At 45.4% G+C, this 22,200-nt stretch overlaps 1 protein-coding gene across 5 annotated transcripts in view; it reads right to left on the bottom strand.

Annotated features, from left to right (window-relative positions):
* The window catches only part of CALCRL (calcitonin receptor like receptor), a 93,514-nt gene that overhangs the window by 41,863 nt on the left and 29,451 nt on the right, over positions 1-22,200 (bottom strand). The window contains exon 1 of one of the 5 annotated variants that reach the window (XM_083630837.1): positions 8,277-8,398. The exons of the other annotated variants lie outside the window; for them this stretch is intronic. The gene's annotated coding sequence lies outside the window, so the exon portion shown is untranslated. Of the gene's footprint in view, positions 1-8,276; positions 8,399-22,200 lie in introns of those variants that run through there. 5 annotated transcript variants of the gene reach the window in all.

Genomic DNA, 22,200 nt, shown 5'->3' with positions numbered 1-22,200 from the left:
TTTAAAAAAATCCTGATTTAACTTAATTGTGGTGGCATCCTCTACCAAAAAAACAAGTGTATAGTGGTTAACAAAGATGTAAGAAATCTGTCAAATGCAGGCAAATGTAGGAAATCTGCCAAATGCTTGACACTTACTGAAAAAACGATCATGTAAAATGTGTGGACTCTCAGCCTAACCATGCCACCTGGATATAAATGTAATAAGAAAATGAAAAAAAAATAACGGCAAAAGCTCAATTACCCTCATTCAATTTCTTCACTGCATAGTGACACTAATGGCAAGAGGTAAGAAGGGAGTGAAGGCGTAACAAAAATATTGAGTATAAGGGAATAAAAGCATGCTTCTAGGATAGATTTGACGTATGATAGATGCATTTTTGACATACGATTTCACTGCAGCAAGGAAAACTTTGTGAACCAGCTTCTGTTGCTTCATTACTATTGCAAAAACTAGGCAGACAATATGACTTTATTTTTATTTTTATATACAGTGGTACCTCGGGTTAAGTACTTATTTCGTTCCGGAGGTCCGTTCTTAACCTGAAACTGTTCTTAACCTGATGCACCACTTTAGCTAATGGGGCCTACTGCTGCCGCCACGCTGCCAGAGCACGATTTCTGTTCTCATCCTGAAGCAAAGTTCTTAACCTGAGGTGCTATTTCTGGGTTAGCGGAGTCTGTAATCTGAAGTGTATGTAACCTGAAGCGTATGTAACCCGAGGTACCACTGTATAGCTAGATGTTTTGGGGAAAGTTTCATTCATTGCTACTATGAGCTGAATAAAGAGCATGAAATTCACACTTGACTCTATTTCAATAGGGGAGTCCATAACCTTCTGAGAGGGACTGTTGCACTGTTGAACAGCTTTACTGTCAGGAAGTTTTTCCGTATGTTTAGTTGTAATCTCCTTTCTTGCAACTTGAAGCCATTTGTTAAAGTCCTACCCTCCAGAGCAAGAGAAAACAAGCTTGTTCCCTCTTCCATGTGAATGATTACTTGGGCTCATTCATGTAATGTTAAACTATGGTTTAACATTAAGTCTGAAAGAAGTCAAACTTTCTAGAGTGATAAGAGTACCAGCTGTTTTCACTAAATGGTGTCTTTCCTTCAATTTTGTGAGGAAACGCCCCCCCCTTTGCCTAAAGATGCTTTTGATGTCGTTCTGGTTGACAAATCCCATTAGGTAAAGGTAAAGGGACCCCTGACCATTAGGCCCAGTCGCGGACTCTGGGGTTGCGGTGCTCATCTCGCTTTATTGGCCGAGGGAGCCGGCGTACAGCTTCCGGGTCATGTGGCCAGCATGACTAAGCCGCTTCTGGCGAAACCAGAGCAGCGCACGGAAACACCGTTTACCTTCCCGCCGGAGCAGTACCTATTTATCTACTTGCACTTTGACGTGCTTTCGAACTGCTAGGTGGGCAGGAGCTGGGACCGAGCAACGGGAGCTCACCCTGTTGCGGGGATTCAAACTGCCGACCGTCTGATCGGCAAGTCCTAGGCTCTGTGGTTTAACCCACAGCGCCACCCGCGTCCCTTTACTTTTAGATTTATTTCACACAGGTGGAAAATGAACAAAGATGTGCTTTAAAACAGGTCCAGAATTCCACAAAGTAGCCCTCTACTTTCCTGCGCTGTATGGCTCTGAACTGAGAACTGGCTTAGAACATCATGTTCCATCTCCTAGAGATGGCAAACCCATTTAAACTGGGTTAACCTTTTGCGGCAAACTATTATCAACTCAGCGCCGTGTTTTTTCCTGTTTTAAAAACATGTCCTCAATGGACATTTAAAATAACTTTCTTTCCTGCGCAACCTGGTGCCAAAAAAGAAGAAGCAAGAAAGCAACACCCTATTTCAAACAAAGCCCTGCTAGAAAAGAAATGCATTGTCATGCTTGAAAGAACACATTTTGAAAACGCTCGCTCTTCCTAAAGGCAACACACATTCATTACTGGGCAAAATATCTGGGAAACCAAAGAAGCTCGTTTCTGAAGAGATAGCATCTCATCATCATATCATCTGACCGAAAAGTTCTCTTCGGGCATTTTACTTGCGTGCAAAGTCAAGATGCAAGTGAGGAGCGGGGAGAAGTGGACATGAGTCCAAACACAAACACCCATCTCTGCCTCCCTCTCTGAGTTGGGGGTCAATGGGGGAGGGAGAGCAAGGAGGTGAAGCTCATCACACTTTCCCTGCACCCATGTTGGATTCTGCATGCAAGCAGAATGGCCGAAAACACCCGAAGACTGCAAGCCTTTCTTGCTGGTGAACCAGTATTGTGGAATTTCATCACTTCCTATCGGTAGTCCCATGGACTGCAAGAAGATCAGACCTATCCATTCTGAAGGAAATCAGCCCTGAGTGCTCACTGGAAGGACAGATCCTGAAGTTGAGACTCCAATACTTTGGCCACCTCATGAGAAGAGAAGACTCCCTGGAAAAGACCCTGATGTTGGGAAAGATGGAGGGCACAAGGAGAAAGGGACACAGGATGAGATGGCTGGACAGTGTTCTCAAAGCTACCAGCATGAGTTTGCCCAAACTGCGGGAGGCAGTGGAAGACAGGAGTGCCTGGTGTGTTCTGGTCCATGGGGTCACGAAGAGTCGGACACTAAAAACAACAACAATTGGTATTAACACTCCGGCTCTTGTAGATCCACCTGTTTAGAAGCAAGCATTCCCCTGAACTTGTGCCCTACTTGTTTTTATTAATTGTTAGGCAACCCTGTATTGGTAAATTTATCATCTTCCAAAGCAACTACTCTATTCCGAACTTAAAAATAGAAAGTGTAATGCTGGTGGTCAACAAAAGGGGTTTAAAGACTCTCTCAAGGCAAATCTAAAAAAATGTAGTATAAACACCAACAATTGGGAAACACTGGCCTGCAAACGCTCCAATTGGAGAACAGCCTTTACCAAAGGTGTCATGGGCTTTGAAGACGCTCGAACGCAGGACGAAGGGGAGAAACATGCTAAGAGGAAGGCACACCTAGCATATCCACACCGTGATCAACTCCCGCCCAGAAACCAATGTCCCCACTGTGGAAGGACATGTGGATTCACAATTGGCCTCCACAGTCACTTGCGGACTCACTGTTAAAACCGTGTTTATGGAAGACAATCTTACTCAGCTACGAATGAAGAAGAAGAAGAATGTCTAATGCTTTACAATTTTTTATGTGTTGTAAATAGTACTATTGTTGTTGTTATCATCATCATCATTAAATTGATTTGCTTTATTGCATTTTTCAATTGCAGGTGCTTTCATTCCTTTGATGGAATTCTTTTATTGTATTTTAATTATGAACTTATGCATTTACTTATGCATTTTAGTTACGTCGTATTTTATACTTGTAAACTCGTTAGAAGCTATTTTACCATGCAAGTGCATAACCTCCAACAATTCACCGATGAAGTGAGGGACGGCTTCCAACATATATAAAAACATAATAAAACAAAAAACTCCCCTATACAGGGCTGCCTTCAGATGTCTTCTAAAAGTTGTGTAGTTACTTCTCTCTTTGGATCAGGGGTCCAGTAACTCCATACCTTTCAACATTTTCCCGATGAAAATAGGGACGTCCTAAGGAAAAGTCGGACATTCCAGGATCAACTCAGAAACCAAGATGGTTCCTGTAAATCTAGGACTGTCCCTGGAAAACAGGCACACTTGGAGGGTCTGCAAGTGTTATAGGTAAAGGTAAAGGGACCCCTGACCATTAGGTCCAGTCGTGACCGACTCTGGGGTTGCGGCGCTCATCTCGCTTTATTGGCCGAGGGAGCTGGCGTACAGCTTCCGGGTCATGTGGCCAGCATGACTAAACCGCTTCTGGCGAACCAGAGCAGCACACGGAAATGCCGTTTACCTTCCCGCCGGAGCGGTACCTATTTATCTACTTGCACTTTGACGTGCTTTCGAACTGCTAGGTTGGCAGGAGCTGGGACCGAGCAACGGGAGCTCACCCCGTTGCAGGGATTCGAACCGCTGACCTTCTGATCGGCAAGTCCTAGGCTCTGTGGTTTAACCCACAGCGCCACCCGCATCCCATTTGCAAGTGTTATATACACCATTAAATTAATAAACAAGAACTCTGGAACCACCAAAATTCTATTTTTTAAAAAAAGTGTCACGAGGAGGCAGAAAAAAATAAGCCTCTTTCCTAAGAGAAGACTACTTTCTAGAAAATGGAGTACACAGCACTAGCCTAGATTCTGCAAAGCTTGCTTTATGCTCGATAATCAAGCTTGCTGCATCAAAGGAAATGTGCCTTGCAAAGTGCACTTAGCAAAGCAGAAATGCGCTCGCTCTGTAGTAAAATGCTTTGCATTGATGCCAAAACCTGGACAGCCTTAATAAGAAATGAGAGAACTTCGCTAAAGTAGAAACTGATCACAACACAAGCACAGTTAAAAGCAGGACCAAGGAAAGAGGAATAAGCAAACATCCGTACAGAAAGAAATGTGATGGGTTTTTCAATTCAGACATGCATCTGCAAATATCAAAGGGGAATCAGATGTCTGTATAAAGTCAAGGGATGCTCTCTGCAAGGGCTGACATCAAAAGTGGGCAAATGCCGTTCCAGCTTGACTGGAAAGGACCCTTATTCAATTCAGTGCTTTTTCTTTTTTCTTTTTTTCTCAATTAAATGCATTTTTTATAAGGAATAGGTGTCCCTATGGGTACATCTTCATACGTAAAAAAAAAAGTAAAGATAAAGGACTCCTGGACGGTTAAGTCCAGTCAAAGGTGACTATGGGGTTGCAGCGCTCATCTCGCTTTCAGGCCGAGGGAGCCGGTGTTTGTCCACAGACAGCTTTCCGGGTCATGTGGCCAGCATGACTAAACTGCTTCTGCCACAACGGGACACCGTAACGGAAACCAGAGTACATGGAAACAAGTTTACCTTTCCGCCGCAGCGCTACCTATTTATCTACTCACACTGGTGAGCTTTCGAACTGCTAGGTCAGCAGGAGCTGGGACAGAGCAATGGGAGGTCACTCTGTACCACGGATTTGAACCACTGACCTTCTGATCGGCAAGCCCAAGAGGATCAGTGGTTTAGACCACAGCACCACCTGCGTCCCTCTTCAAATGTCACTAGTTTAGGAACATAGCAATCTGCCTAATATAGTGGTACCTCGTGCTAGAAACAGGATCCGTTCTGGAGGCCCGTCCATAACGTGAAATGCCCGCAACTCGGAGCGGTGAGTATGCACAGGCATGTGGCGTGATTTGGTGCTTCTGCGCATGCGCAAAGTGTGATTTAGCACTTCTGTGCATGTGAGAGTGGCGAAACCCAGAAGTAACCCATTCTGGTACTTCTGGGTTGCCGCGGGATGTACCGCGAAAAGATGCAACATGAAGCGGATGCAACACGAGGTATGACTGTACAGTGGTACCTTGGTTTACGAACTTAATCAGTTCCGAAAGTCCGTTCTTAAACCAAAGCATTCTTAAACCAAGGCATGCTTTCCCATAGCAGCGGGGGACTCAATTTACAAATGGAACACACTCAACAGGAAGCGGAACATGTTCTGCTTCCAAGGCAAAGTTCACAAACCAAAACACCTACTTCTGGGTTTGCAGCATTCTTAATCCAAGTTGTTCATAAACTACCGTATTTTTCACTCCATAAGACACACTTTTTCCCTCCTAAAAAGTAAGGGGAAATGTCAGTGCGTCTTATGGAGCGAATGTGTGGTCGACCACTGGCTCCCTTTCTGGCCCTGCTCCCTTGCCCAGGCCTCCATTGTTGAATGTTCTGCAGATGGAGGCTGTTTGTTTCCCCAGCGACATGTGACTGGCTGATGAGATTATCTGTCTGGAAACTGTAGAAATGGCTCCCTTTCCTTTCCTAAAGGAGCTGCAGAACTGTGAGCTGAACCCCATAAAAACAGGATTTTTTCCCTTTGCAAAGTAAGCTCAACAACTTTAAGCTGACCCCCTCAAAAAAACGGGGCTTTTCCCCTTTGCAAAAGAAGCTGCACAACTGTGAGCTGATTCCCAAAAAACGGGGCTTTCCCTCTTTCCTCCTCTAAAAACTTGCCGCATCTTATGGTCAGGTGCGTCTTATGGAGTGAAAAATACGGTAAGCTGTTCTTAAACCAAGGCACCACTGTACAGAGTCTGACAAAGGGTACATCTGCACTGTCTGTACAGACTTGCAGTGGCTCTCTGGGGGTTCAGCCCAGAGTCTTTTGCAGCACTGCCTGGAGTTGCTATTAGCTTTACCACTTTCCCCAACTTTGCTTGCTTGTCTGTTGTAACTAACTCTGTAATTAGAAAGTGAAAGGGCAATACATGCCTACACTCGTTTCTGTTTGAGATGTGGTCCCTCAGTAATTTGACGGAAGAGCTGATCTGCTGTCTTTAGGATTTCAGAGCCAAAATGAAACTGAGTGGTACTGACTACAATGGTAGCTCAGGTTACAGACACTTCAGGTTACAGACTCCGCTGACCCAGAAATAGTACCTCTGGTTAAGAACTTTGCTTCAGGATGAGAACAGAAATCGTGTGCTGGCAGCAGTGGGAGGCCCCATTAGTTAAAGTGGTACCTCAGGTTAAGAACAATTTAAGGTTAAGAACGGACCTGCAGAACGAATTAAGTTCTTAACCGAGGTACCACTGTACATGCTTATTAGGAACACTCTCAGGGCCTTGAAAGTGCAAGAAATTAGATTTTCTTATTCTTAAGATAAAGAAATCATGGGTGAGCAGGGCCAGGACTTGCTAGCACCTCTCAGGTGGGCGCCATTGCCATTCTAAGAGAATGACGGGAGCATTCATGGTGAGTTTCGGCACCTCTTTTTCTGGAAAAATAGCACTGCGTGTTTGAGAAACAGTGAAATATCATAAATTCCGAATTCACTGAAATTGATGGCTTTTATATGTTATTTTTCTGCTGCACCAGTCATATCAAAATAGTGTTCTTTGCCACCCATAATGCCAGTGATACTAATCCAATCAGATAGCAAATGGTTGAATGTGACTAAGGGAGCAGTAGAGCTCAGACTGAATTATGGAAACATACTGTCATATCTGCTGATCATGATTTAACTGCCCTGCTCTCAAATAAACCTAAGCAAGGATAAAAGCATCGTTGTGTTGTTTGGTTTGCCCTGAAAGTACTCAAGCGTAATGTGCGGTGCAATGAAATTAATGTGGTGTCCTCATAAACCATAGATTAGAGCCGCCACTCTGCAAACAAACACACCACAAGTGGGAAAAAAGGCAGCAAATGTACTGGTTTTCCAGACTTTCACCAAATGGCCCCTGTAGACAAGAATGTTTCAAGGTTCAATCATGGGATTCATGCCCAATGAAATAACACAAGTGACCTGATGGCTTGCACTATGTTGTGAGAGCTTATGAATCCACTGCAAAAGAGTGTATGAATACGACAGGCTACTGGAGACATCTGATCTCTTAACAACTCATGGACAACTCATTTATTTATCACTTGATGCTCTAGTAAACTAGCTCTTAGTGAAAGCAAAGGCAGTTCCCGGGGGGGGGGGACTCCTCTCATTCCTTCCAACATTCCAGTTCTAGTTCATGCAATGCAACATTTGTATTTATTATTATAATCTCTGTACTTGTGAGATCCCCCAGTTACCGTATTTTTTGCTCCATAAGGTGCACCGGACCATAGGGCGCACCTAGTTTTTAGAGGGGGAAATCAAGAAAAAAAATCTTATTCCCCCCCCCCAGCCCCAAAGAGCAGCGTATAGGCTGCGCGCAACCTCTCCCTGCCGGAGGGGCTGCGCGCGGCTATCCCTGAAGCCTTCCGAGCGCAGCGCAAGTTCCCGCTGCGCTCCTCAGGCTTCAGGTTCCTTTTGCGGAAGTCGGGAGAGCAAGACTCTCCTGGCTTCATCAAAAGGAACCTGAAGCCTCCAGAACGCAGCGGGAACTCATGCTGCGCTCCAAAGGCTTCAGGCGGCTATCCCTGAAGCCTGGAGAGTGAGAGGGGTCGGTGCACACCGACGCCTCTTGCTCTCCAAGCTTCAGCGAAAGCAATGCGAAGCCTCTGGAGCACGGAGGGAGCGCTCCCTCTGCGCTTCGGAGGCTTTGCGTTGCTATCGCTGAAGCCAAGGAGCCTGCATTCGCTCCATAGGACGCACACACATTTCCCCTTAATTTTTGGAGGGGGGAAAGTGCGTCCTATAGAGTGAAAAATACGGTAATAACTGGTCCACAGTGACTGAGTGAGACTGTTGGTCCATCTAGCTCAGAAAGCATTCTCTAAAGTTTCACGGCATATCCCAGCCTTACCTGAAGATGCCAGGGATCAAAGCTTCCCCCTTACAGACCTCCGCGTTTGCTGAAAATAACCTTCTAATTTTTTTGCTGTCTGCCTTCAATTTAATTCCCCACCTACATCTTCAATAATGGAATTATGAGAATTAGCATTAGTCATAGATGAATATGATGCACTGCGCTGTCATCGAACCTGACAAAGACAAAGGAGAATGTTTTTGGCAGAAAAATAATACTGAACACATCTGATAGTTTTCTAAAAATTGTAAAGATCTCGGCTTGATGGAATGAGACCACAGACTCATTGCAACCTGGTTCTCCTAAATGTAACAACCTTAAATACATTGTGGCTTATGCAATCATTTCTCCTATGCTGGTGGCTCTCCAAATATTGTTGTGACTCTTTACGCCCAATGGTGTGAAAGAAAGAGATATAATCCAGCAACCTCTGGAGAAGCAGGTACCCCATCCAGCTCTGAGCAACCCTGGCCTCTGTTTAGCACAGGGGTCAGCAACCTTTTTCAGCCGTGGGCTGGTCCACCGTCCCTCAGACCATGTGGTGGGCTGGACTATATATTTTTTTGGGGGGGGGGAGTGAACAAATTCCTATGCCCCAGAGATGCATTTTAAATAAAAGCACACATTCTACTCATGTAAAAAACACGCTGATTCCTGGACCGTCCGCAGGCTGGATTTAGAAGGCGATTGGGCCGTATCCAGCCCCTGGGCCTTAGGTTGCCTACCCCTGGTTTAACAAGGCCACAACCTAAGTTCACACCTTGAGGTGGCTTCCATAAACATGTAAGTACAACTATTGCAACCAGCTCTCTTTTATCTTCCGTGACTCTTCCCATGTTAAAGGAAAGCCTCTTCACTTAACCCAAAGCAACAGCAAATGTTACAAAGGATTAACAACCTTAAGTGAGGGATTAAAGGATTACGTTACCTGCAGGGATCTGCCTTTTATTTGCGAATCCGGTCATTCTCCCGGAGAAATGCCAGCTTTTCTACATTCCTACTATCTGGTGACTGACATTGCAACATGACATGTCGGTTTGTCTCCAGAACTGCTTCTGGACCCTATTGCTACCTCCTGTGCTGTGGAAGCAGATTCCATGCCATCATAACAGAACAGAGCCACAATACAAGCTTCCTGGCAGTCGTGTTGCTGCTGCTGAACAGAGGTGGCACTCAGCTGAGATGGCAGAATGGCTGGAGACGTGCGGGTGCCTTGGTGGAACCAATCTGGTATTCCTGCTTGGGCATCCACACAGCCCCGACCACACACTATTCCCATCCCCCCTCCCAGCAAGCAGTAACAACACGATCTCTTGGAAGCAAGAACTTCACTCTAACCCACTAGGCAAGCTGCTTCAGAGACGTGGCCAGCATTGGCTAATGGTCAGGGAAGGTAAAGATAAGGTAAAGGACCTCTGGACGGTTAAGTCCAGTCAAAGGCGACTATGGGGTTGCAGCGCTCACCTCGCTTTAAGGCCAAGGGAGCCGGTGTTTGTCCACAGACAGCTTTCCGGGTCATGTGGCCAGCAGGACTAAACAGCTTCTGGAGCAACAGGACACCGTGATGGAAACCAGAGCGCACGGAAACACCCTTTACCTTCCTGCCACAGCAGTCCCTATCTTTCAAACTGGTGTGCTTTCGAACTGCTAGGTTGGCAGGAGCTGGGACAGAGCAATGGGAGCTCGCTTCATCGTGGGGATTCGAACCGGCCACCTTCTGATCAGCAAGCCCAAGTGGCTCAGTGGTTTATACCAGGGATGTCCAACAGGTCAATTGCAATCTGCCGGAAGAGGTTTTGGTAGATCACGGTCAATCACTGGGTCCCTTACCTTAGCGTTGGTAAAATAGAATCTGGCCCTGCCCCCTTGCCCTGCTCTCCATTGTTTCATGATCTGCAGAATGGAAGATGGAGTTTACTCAGTGAGGCTGTTTGCTTCCCCTGCGATCTGCTGGTGAGTGGCTGTCATAGCTGTCAACTTTCAGATTTGAAAATAAGGGAGCACCAGCCTTGAAAATAAGGGATCAGCAGCCTCACCTGTCCCGGGAACAGTACGGGATATCTAACAATCCGGGATAGCAGCGGGAAACGGTGCTGGAATAAGGGAATTTCCCGCAAAAAAAAGGGAAGGTTGACAGCTATGGTTGCTATTCCTCTTTTTCTCCCCAAACTAATAAAACAACTTTGAACTGAACCCCCCCCCCCCAAAAAAGGGCCTTCCTTCCCAAAAAAGGTAACAACTTTGACCTGAAACCCCCCAAAATGGGGGTAGATCACTGCCAGTTTTTAATTCTGTAAGTAGATTGCTGTCTCTTGGGAGTTGCCACCTGCATTCCAATCAGTCAGGGAAGATTGGAGTTGCAGTCCGGCAACACCTAGCAGGCCACAGGTTCCCCATTTAAGGAAAAAGATGTTACAGAAAAAGGACATTTTGTGGCACTAATTGCAGAATAATTACAGGACAAATGCCCAGATGGTCTCAGCTGTACTTTGGCTACTCACACTCGGGTGAATTACGGAGGACACTGTTTGCACTGTCTTTCTGCATTGGGTCCCATTTCTGCAACATGCAGGATCAAGCAGCCCCCAGACTGTACTAATTGCAGGTGGAAGGCTGCATATTTGAATGCTCCCAGACTACAAACGCAACAAGGAAGACTCGGTTAAAACACACCCCACGACGTACTGCTATTCCACGGGCAATGAGTCCCAAGTGGAAGAGTGAATTCAAACATGCTTTCTTCATCCTGCAGTCTAAATTGGTACAGTCCAGGGAGGGGGGGGGAATAGCTAATTGACCAATGAATACAGGCATGTGTGCACAGCACACAGAGTATTTTCTTCACTACACGTTTGACGAAGAATGCCAGCGTCAGTCTCTGAAAAGCAGGCACAATGCTGGGGTGAATTTGAGCTGGGCAAAGATGCTTAAGGCGTGGCCGTGAGAAAGTCTGCTGCTTCTTAGACTTGGCCCCTGAAGTCCAATTAGCATTCTTCTTAAGTACAAGCAGATTTCCACACACACACACACACACACACACACATCCTTTAGCGTTACTCCACCCTGTCGCTCTACCTGACAACGCAAAGTAACAACATTTCTCCTGAATATTGAAGTGCACGAAGCCGAAAATCAACAACGGACACATTTTTCATCCAAGAAATCTATGCGAGTTGCCAATCCCTCCTGAGATTTAGGCGGAGCACTCCATCTGTGGGAAAGTCGAAGCGGAGCAAACGAAACATCGGATGGGACGTTGGCGCAGCAACAATATGGATGGAATCAACTGACTGGAGACAGAGCTCAAGATCCCGCAATCTAGGGAGCCGGCGTACAGCTTCCGGGTCATGTGGCCAGCATGACTAAGCTGCTTCTGGCGAACCAGAGCAGCGCACGGAAACGCCGTTTACCTTCCCGCCAGAGCGGTACCTATTTATCTACTTGCACTTTGATGTGCTTTCGAACTGCTAGGTTGGCAGGAGCAGGGACCGAGCAATGGGAGCTCACCTCGTTGCGGGGATTTGAAGTGCCGACCTTCTGATTGGCAAGTCCTAGGCTCTGTGGTTTAACCCACAGTGCCACATGTGTTAATATTCAGTGGGTGTATACATATTTTGAGCGGTGAGCCTTCAGGCACCATTTTTTGGCTGAATGCACAATCTTCCTCAGAGAACTGAGCTCAGCAGTTCTTCCTCTTTCCAGCTAAAGCTAACTGTGCAGAGCGCCGACTGCCACATGGGTCAGCCAGCCACAATGCAGGGGCACCAAGTATAGGGGGCTCTGGGTGCCTGAACACCCACAAAAAATTCATTGTGAGTGCTCAGCACCCGCACTGCAGCCCCCCCAACTTCCGAGGTCTTGCAAGGCCTCGGATAGCATCCCTGAGGCCCTGGAGATGCTTTCTGAGGTCTTCCTAGACCTTGGAACCTGACTTCCGGTGCCACTGAAAGTCAGGTTCCGAGGTCTTGGCAGGGGGCGCAGCATCATGACATCATGTTATGACATCACACCATGACATCACGCACACTGGGCATAACCTGGGGCCCAAGTTGGATCTCCTGCCACACCTCTCCTTTCCAGTAAGGTATACAAACAATCACATAGTTATTCCTCCACCCTGAAGCAGGATTTCCAGTATGCTTACTGGGCAGGCAGGGGAGAGGGACTGACTGGCTTGCCAAAAGAGGTGCTGAAAAAACATTTGAATGCCTAAGCATGCTGGGTGTCTGATTAATTATTTTAAAAGCTGGAAGCTTGTATGGGTCAGCACCGGATTCAGAGAAAGATATGCTTGTGACTAGCGGAGCAAAGGTGAGGAAAGCCAGGGTTTGAATTATAGAGAGGACTTCAAATGCACCACCCCAAACCCATGACATCCCTCATTTATTTATTTTGAAACCCATACCCTCCGATAGTCATCTAAAAACAGTAGCCAAGTGGATGTAACACAGAGCACACCCTCAGCAGGAGAAAAATGAATTGACTGTTAAAGGTTGGATCAGTCTGTGTTCACCTTTACAATAGCATTGTTTCCCTACATTTCACGACTATGCCATGAGGAATAAGGAGATTTTACCTTTGGGTTAGACTAGCTGGTGGTAAACAAAACTAGGAAAGAAAACCCAGATTCTGGCCTCGTTTGTGTGCAATACTGAGCTATGGTGAAGGTTAAGTAATGTTATAAACCAACAACAAACCAGTCTTGGCTTATGAGTGTGGTTTGTTTGTGGTTAATAAATCATAGTTAAGTCACTGGGCTGGGTTTTAGATGATCAGCTGAAACTATGATTGACTCAACTATGTGCCTCAGTTTCAAAGGCAGAATTGACGTCCGGTGGGAATTTCCGAAAGGCAGCGCTTAGTCCTGGATCTTAGGCAAGTCAATAGAAAGATTGTGGGGGTTTTGGCGTTTTTGTAAAAAACAAAACAAAAAACCACACAACTCAACAATTTGGGGATCTTCCTAAAAAAAGCTTCCGGTGTGTCCTGGTTTTTACTTTTTGAAATACGGCAACCTTACAAGCTCTGAATTGGCCCACCTCAGCCTCACTTCTGCTAAGAGATGCATTTGTGCTTCCTGTTATCCAACAGCAACATAAAATTCCACTTGCCAGCACATTTGCTCGCAGCTGCTAACTTGGCAGCCTTCTGAAATTGAGAAAATTTTCCAGACTGTGGTGGAAACATTACAACAAAGCTTTCATCATCAACGGCCTTGATGGCCTTGAAAAAGAAATAGCGCCCAACGTTCTTCCCATGTGACGAGAACACTAAAAGCTCTCCTACATTGACTTCCTCCGGGATAGTGCGAGCCAATTTTTTCATTTATTTAAAGGTAACGGCCTATCGTTTATCCTCAGCTTCCTCTCAGTGCTGATGGAGTGGGATATTCACAGATGCAGCCGGCAGTCCGAGTGCTTCTGGATCCATCAGCACAGAAAATGAGACGGTATTCTGCGTCAAGCCGCCATGTGATGAAAGAGCTATTCTAAAACTCACTCGGAGATGTATCTTTCCAATAATGGAAGACCGATTTACCTGCGGCTACAACCATCCCTGTGATGCTGCATGGCATACGTGAAACTGAAGGAGGGCTTGGTCTCCAGATGTCAGGGTCTGTGCTGAGGAGGGCTGCACTGAGGGAGAATGGTGGGAGCCACCCCCTCCCCCGATCATGATCCTGAATCTTCCCAGGAGCAGGAGGACAGTATAGATTTGGAACAGCGGTTTGCAGAAGGGCATGGTTCAGAAGGCAGAAGCTGGGAAATACTGGATGGGGAACAACTAGCAGAATACACACTAAGAGAGAAGGAGTTAACAGATTCACAATCTCTGGACAGCATTCACCCCCCTTCCCCAAAGACACAAAGAGCTCAGAAATGTTGGTGCAGGGGGTACAAGCTCAGATTACAAGATGTAGGAGTAATGTAGTTTAATAGGGACGGAAGCCGTGTAAGCCTTAATTGGGAGCACCGCCATTTCTAGGAGATGTGTTCTCTGTTCTCTCACTGCGGTTATAAAAGTTTCTAACTGGTAAGACGTTCCTTTCTTTGATCTTCTTATCTGCCACGGGGGGAGGGAGGGGAGGAAGCCAATTCCCCGAAGCCTGACACCAGAAGAGGCTACAGAGCACATCCAGAAGTGCACACCCATTAAAATTCCTCAGATGAAAATAGGCACATTTCTCACTCGCAAATGACCCTCCTTGATCCCACCCCCTATTTTTGGTGTCCTCACCCCACCCCACAGAGCATTTCCTACCAAAAGGGTTAGTGTCACCAGCACAACACCATTGGGGCACAGCTCACACGCCCTCCTGAGAAAGCTCCTTAATCCTGATTTGATTTAATTCTTTGGTAGATTTACAAAAAAAGCCACACGCACACACACCAATAAATCAAGTTCAGAAAGGGGAAGGTTAGAAGCGGACACACAAAGCATTTATAGATGATAGATCGATGGATGATAGATAGAGAGATGATGACAGATAGATGATAGATAGATGATGATCTATAGATGATGATAGATAGATGATAGATAGATAGACTCTGCTAACCCAGAAATAGTACCTCGGGTTAAGAACTTTGCTTCAGGATGAGAACAGAAATCGTGCTCTGGCGGCACGGCAGCAGCAGAAGGCCCCATTAGCTAAAGTGGAACAGTTTCAGGTTAAGAATGGACCTCCAGAACGAATTAAGTTCTTAACTCGAGGTACCACTGTATTGTGCAGAACAGTCTTCCCATTACAACATCTTTCCATAGAGTATGTCCGTGTTCTCTTTACAGACTTGACGAGGGTGGGGGACTTGTTGCTGGACAAAGATAAAGGACTAGGGCTGATGGGACTTGGAGTCAAACAACATCTGGAGGAATCAAACAACATCTGGAGGGCAATAGGTTCCCCACCCCTGATCTAGAACTAAGAAAAAGATCTCTGAGGTTCCCAAAAGCACACTGGGATTTGGCAGGTCCACTTAGCTGTGACTGCATGTTAGCAATATGGTGTTCTGATTGAGCAAAGGAAGAGCCAGATGTGGACAGTGGGAGCCAATGATGCTGAACAACCAATGCCAGATGCAGTTAAACATCTGTGTTTCCATTTGTGTCCACATTACCATACTCATATGGGCCCCATTGGTTAGGGAGAACCTGGATGTGTCTCTTGATATGGATGGGAATGTATATCCCCATCCAAAGTTGACTAATACGTAAGGCAATATGCTTGTAACTGGACGTGGATCAGGGCCATAGCATTTTAAGAATGTAAAGCTGCCAATCTGTACTGATTATGCATATCTGACTATGTTCACATACTGCAGCACAGAATAGGTCAGTGTTTAAAAAAATGATCCAGATCATAAGAGGCAAATTGTTACATAAATAGGGTTGCCATACATCTGGATTTTCGTGGACATTATCAGGACTTCAAAGGTGGAATTGATGTCTGGGAGGAATTTCCGAAAAGTGGCAGATCTTAGGCAAATCAATTGGAAAATTATGTTTTTGTCCAAAAGATGCTCAACAACTTTCAGGGTGTTCTGGTTTTCACTTTTTGAAATATGGGAAACCTATACGTAAAGGTTATCCCATATCCTGGTGTTTTTAAGAAATGAAAACCTCTTTTACGGGCCAATAAATGGTGGCACACTTGACAGACAAGAACACACACACAAAAACCACACACACAAACATTTAATCTCCGAAAGGCTGTCAAAAGTTTCAGAGCAATAATTCAGAAAATTCGGAAGAACAGTCTGCAACCAAAATTCAGTGTTACATATTTAAGGATAGCGTAGTCATAGTTGACTACAGCTGCAATCTGAAACGCACATACTAATGAGTGAACTTAGTGTGATTTACTTCCATGTAGATGTGCTACTTCTTGGCATGTTATATAGAGTGCAAAGGCCAACCAAGGACTGACTGAGAGAATTCTGCTGGAATTCTAAGACAAGCCGACTGGAGACACAATAAATAATACCAATATTACTCACAAACTTACGTTCGTCTACACCCTAAGTAACTTACTCAGTTCCTACATTCCAGCTCTAATTGAATAGTCACTATCTGCCCATTTTGTATTTCATTTCCCTCTGACTTCATTGCTTACAGTCCACTCCCCACAATTCCATATATGCTTCTGGTGTGTGTTTGTGAACATACAAGGACACACCCCTGCAACTGAAGGTTGCACTCCATGCATGTGATGGAGTGGGCTCTTAATTATTACTACAATCAATTTATTGATCACATTCTAAACCACCATCTCAAGGTGATTTCTGCATAAAAGAATTGAAAAACAATTGAAAACACAAAGGCAGCAATTATTTAAAACAAGACTCAAACCCTAACAAGTGGACACTCATGGTAAAGATTATTTTTTTAAAAAAATAATTTTTATTAACCGGCCAATCACATCAAATTAAATCACATCACATAAATTCTGAATTACAACACCGAATTTTAAATTTTGTTGGAGGGACCCATATTTCAAGATCCGAAGGGGGATTCTGATCATCTTCTTGCTGCTGCGTTAATGTCCAAATCAGTCCAAATCAGTCCAAACAGAGTTCATAATTTTATCCAATCTTATCTTGCTGTTTCCACTTCACGTCTTGTTTATATATTTTCTCTTTTTTCTTTATGATCTCTTCTGATAGTCTCCTTAAACCGATAAACACCAATAATAATAATAATCTTGTGTGAATTTTCCGTTCTTCCAATCCTCAAATCGAGATGGTTTCCATATATCATCTCCTTCATAGATAACATCGCTCTTTCCATCATAATCTCGCACATCTGTCGCTCTTAAGTCCCTCTGAGGAGTTTAACCCACAATATATAAACAGCTCTATTTCTCTCTTTCTCCTCCCAGACTCAAGACCTCCGACAGAACTTCCCAATATGGCAACGGCATTTTTAACTGCGTCATTCCAAAGCTCTTATACATTCCACGCTCTTCTTAAAACATGCTTTGGTTCAAAAGTTTATCTCCACACAGCCTTAAATCCACAGCTTAAGTCCTTAAAACGACATTTCTGACTCGTGAGGGGAGGGGATTCTTGTTTAATCACATAAGGAAATAAAGGAAAGTTTTTTCCCATCAGTCATTTGCCGTACCGTGTCTTGGCGTATCTTCTCATGTTTTATTCTTGTCTTGTTTTATCAGAGATCTCTTCTGTTAGCAGTCTTCTTCCTTGAAATATGTGCATTCGCTTCTCCAAATTGTTTCTTTTGAAGTTCTTGCAACTAGCGGCGCAAATCAGGGACGGCGTCCAGGAGTGCCGAAATCCCACAGGAGGGCTTTGTGCCTAGTGCCCCCATCCCCACAAATTCGGGGTTGGTATAGGGCACAGCAGGCAAGGGCAGTCCCCCCCACCATCCTGGGGGGGTTAGGGAGGCTAATTACTCCCATCATAGCCTCCAAATTACCTCGTGTGGGTCAGAGAGATGTTATTGTCAGCCATCTTCCGATGCGCCCCCTAGTGGCTCCCCTATTTGTAATTATTATTTGTAAGTTGTTGTTGTTGATGATGATGATTAGAATTATTAGAATTTATATACTGCCGTATACCAGGGCGGTTCACAGAAAAGATCAACATAAAAACCACAATATATATATATATATATATATATATATATATATATATATATACAGTGGTACCTCGGGTTAAGAACTTAATTCGTTCTGGAGGTCCATTCTTAACCTGAAACTGTTCTTAACCTGAGGTACCACTTTAGCTAATGGGGCCTCCCGCTGCCAACACACCTCCACCACCGCACGATTTCTGTTCTCATCCTGAAGCAAAGTTCTTAACCCGAGGTACTATTTCTGGGTTAATGGAGTCTGTAACCTGAAGTGTCTGTAACCTGAAGCGTCTGTAACCCGAGGTACCACTGTAATCAAAATAAAAGCAACCCAATAACACCCTCTCAGAAAAGAGCCACATTTTAAAAGGGTATAGGATGTCAATCAGATCAACCAAAGGCCTGGTTGAAAAGGAATGTTTTTGCCTGGCACCTAAAGGTGTATAATGAAGGTGCCAGGCAAACGTCCTTGGGGAGAGCATTCCACAGATGGGGAGCCACTGTAGAGAAGGCCCCGTTCTCGTGTTGCCACCCTCCGGACCTCCCAAGGAGGATCCGCAACAAGTTAGGGTCCACAACACAGTTGAGGATAGACGACCGAGTAAAAACAGCAAAACAGTAAAAGAAAGCACTTTGTTCCACTGCACGTACAAGCCTCATTAAATTCCTTAAAAGTGTAGAAAGAAGAAAGCGGCATGTCAAAACTAAAGTAGTACCACAAGACAGACAAATTACAATACCCCTGGGGGGAATATAGATGGGGGCTACTGAATGACAGGCATTGAAAAGCAGCAGAAGTATACTGTGAACAGTGATAGCCATTACGTGAGCAACGCTCGCGACCTTGTCAGGAGAATCGATAAGAATAATATTCTTTTTGCAAAGCACCAGAGCATAGAACGTTAACAAAACGCAAACTGCAACTGACTGAATTTGAGTTCAGATAATGGGCTGAAAAGGCAAACAGGTTCAGAACAGTGAGACTCATCATTATCAGGGACTGCTGTGCTGTAAAAAAAAATGGGGGTAGGTCTAAAGCAAGGGTAGGCGAACTAAGGCCCGGGGGCCGGATCCGGCCCAATCGCCTTCTAAATCCGGCGCACGGACAGTCCAGGAATCAGCGTGTTTTTACATGAGTAGAATGTGTCCTTTTATTTAAAATGCATCTCTGGGTTATTTGTGGGGCATAGGAATTCGTTCATTCCCCCCTCCAAAAAAAAAATAAAGTCCAGCCCCCCACAAGGTCTGATGGACAGTGGACCAGACCCCTGCTGAAAAAGTTTGTTGACTCCTGTTCTAAAGGAAGGGAATGCCATAGCTGTGAGGCTACCATAGAGAAGAGCGGGTGTGCTGTGGACTAAACCCCTGAGCCTCTTGGGCCTGACGATCAGAAGGTTGGCGGTTCGAATCCGCGTGACAGGGTGAGCTCCTGTTGCTCTGTCCCAGCTCCTGCCAACCTAGCAGTTCGAAAGCACACCAGTGTGAGTAGATTAATAGGTACCGCTGCAGCAGGAAGCTAAATGGCATTGCCATGCACTCTGGCTTCCGTCACGGTGTCCCATTGCACCAGAAGCAGTTTAGTCCTGCTGGCCACATGACCTGGAAAGCTGTCTGTGGACAAACGCCCTCGGCCTGAAAGCGAGATGGATGCCGCAACCCCATATTCCCCTTTGACTGGACTTAACCATCCAGGGTGTGACGTTAACATATGAGAGTGCTGGAGGTGAAATAGTTAAACAAGTTACCCAATCAGAACCCAGGGGGGTGGAGTCAGAGGGACTATAAAACCAGCTCTGGGAGGGGCAAAGGAGGAGTTTGTTGGGAGTTGGGTGGGTGGTTGGTTGGAGTGGGAATGAATTGGGATAGAGTCTGTGGGTAGGTCAAGTTAGTGTAGTGAAATAAGCTGAGTCAGGAACAGTTAGGAACTAGGAAGACAAGTAAATATCTGAGAGGTGGTTTAGTAAGTAAGAGCAGGTAGCGGAAGTTATAGGTCTGGATAAGGACCAGATGATTGTAATTGACCGATACCGTTTATGAAACCACACGCTTGTTAAACTGCAATAAATAAACAGAAGTTTATGTTCCAATTTAACCCTGACTGGACTCAGTATTTTACCCAGGTAGGGCCTGGGTGGTGGCAGCGAGAAATAAAGTGGTGGCACAGGGATCAACAGACGGTGAAACGTCCAGAGACTCTGTGTGATCGCCACACAGGGGTCCTTTACCTTTTTACTATTTTAAGAGAAGAGCTTCTCCCCCATGACCTTAGGTGACTTAGATGATGGGCACACCAGAAGAGGCTCCGCCACAGATCTCAAAGTTCAGGCACGATGCCGCTAGTGGAAGTGAACTCTTGCATAAATAAGACCCCGTGCTTCTGTTTCTGCGAGCTTTGCTCAATGGAAGCACTCTGCATGCTATCCGCATTAAAAGCAACTCTTCCGTTTAAAATATAAAAAGTACAGAAGCATCCATCTGTGTCCATCTACGCTGAAGTGTAAACATGGAAGGCGGACAGGGGTGGGGTGGGGAGGAGAACAAAAGAAACAGTAATAAAAATAAAAATAAAAGAAATCCCTGAAAGGGGTCAATGTACACAAATAATTGCAAAATGTAAGCAAAGCAGACGAGAATAGACAGAAATAGTATTATGAAAGTTTTCGGCTGGAGCTACATGACTGGGAGGGATGTCAGAACTCAGAAGACATCTGGAGACGAATTGGCAGCCGAACCTAAGCTATTAAAACAATTGTTAGGGCAGAGGAGTACTGCCAAGTGCGCTCAGTTTCGTCCCATCTAGATAGTGTCTCTTTGTAGCAACACATCAACAAAGCCAGTTTGCAGCCAAAAGAAGGAAATTGAGGATATTCCTCTGTCAGCTGCGCTGCATCCAGGATCTGAGATGCCCTGGGGAAAGCTGGTCTCAGCGGGGGTCTCTTTCTTCAGCAGGCCTCCGCCCCGCTGGCATCGCCCGCTGCTTCGCCTTGCTACTGTTGCCAACTGACTTATGAGAGAGAGAAAGAGACAAAAAGACGAGACAGACAGACAGAGATGCTAGACAGACATACAGTGGCACCTCAGGTTACATATGCTTCAGGTTACAGACTCCGCTAACGCAGAAATAGTGCTTCAGGTTAAGAACTTTGCTTCAGGATGAGAACAGAAATCGTGCTCCGGCGGCGCGGCAGCAGTGGGAGGCCCCATTAGCTAAAGTGGTGCTTCAGGTTAAGAACAGTTTCAGGTTAAGTACGGACCTCCGGAACGAATTAAGTACTTAACCTGAGGTACCACTGTAGAGGGATAAGGGAAGACGAGATAAGAAAGCAGAATTTCGATCACCACCGTCCACAGCTTTTTAACATGGTTGCTCTTTGACTTGCGTAAATGGGCAGGAGCGATTCCATATCAAAATGTATGAATCTGGAGAGTGTTCTGGAGCCACCAGGACTGGTAGACCCTCCCAAACCTTTGCACTGGCATCAAAAATAGAAGGGCCAGGGGCGGGCAATGTAATAGTTGGGTGGGTTTTTTTGCATATACAGTGGTACCTCGGGTTAAGAACTTAATTCGTTCTGGAGGTCCGTTCTTAACCTGAAACTGTTCTTAACCTGAAGCACCACTTTAGCTAATGGGGCCTCCTGCTGCCGCCACGCTGCCACTGTGCGATTTCTGTTCTCATCCTGAAGCAAAGTTCTTAACCCGAGGTACTATTTCTGGGTTAGCGGAGTCTGTAACCTGAAGCGTCTGTAACCTGAAGTGTATGTAAAGCGAGGTACCACTGTATACCTAAAGGAGTGTCTCCACCGCCATCGTTCAGCCCAGACACAGATCCAGCGCCAAGGGCCTTCTGGTGGTTCCCTCACTGCAAGAAATGAGGTTACAGGGAACCAGGCAGAGGGCTTTCTCGGTAGTGGCACCCGCCCTGTGGAACACCCTGCCATCAGATGTAAAGGAAATAAACAACTGACTTTTAGAAGACATCTGAAGGCAGCCCTGTTTAGGGAAGTTTTTAATATTTCATGTTTTATCATGTTTTGTAATATTTTGTTGGGAGCTGCCCAGAGTGGCTGGGGAAACCCAGCCAGATGGGCGGGGTATAAATAATAAAACTATAATCATCATCAGTGCTATCCACATTTCATAGAATTCTATGTTCAGGGTAAGTTGCTGTACTTCATATCAGACCAATGGAGACAGACAGCTTAGTTGGTGATATTACCCCATGAACATGGTATGCCAGATCCCATCACCACCCAATAAGAAATAAATATGGCAGGCAGGGTGAATTTGAACCCCTTGCTGCCTGACTACGTCTGTTAACCCACACCAATGG

The sequence above is a fragment of the Podarcis filfolensis genome (assembly GCF_964270895.1).
Source record: "Podarcis filfolensis genome assembly, chromosome: 1".
NCBI lineage: Eukaryota > Metazoa > Chordata > Lepidosauria > Squamata > Lacertidae > Podarcis > Podarcis filfolensis.
This window is presented reverse-complemented; position numbering and strand designations above follow the sequence as displayed.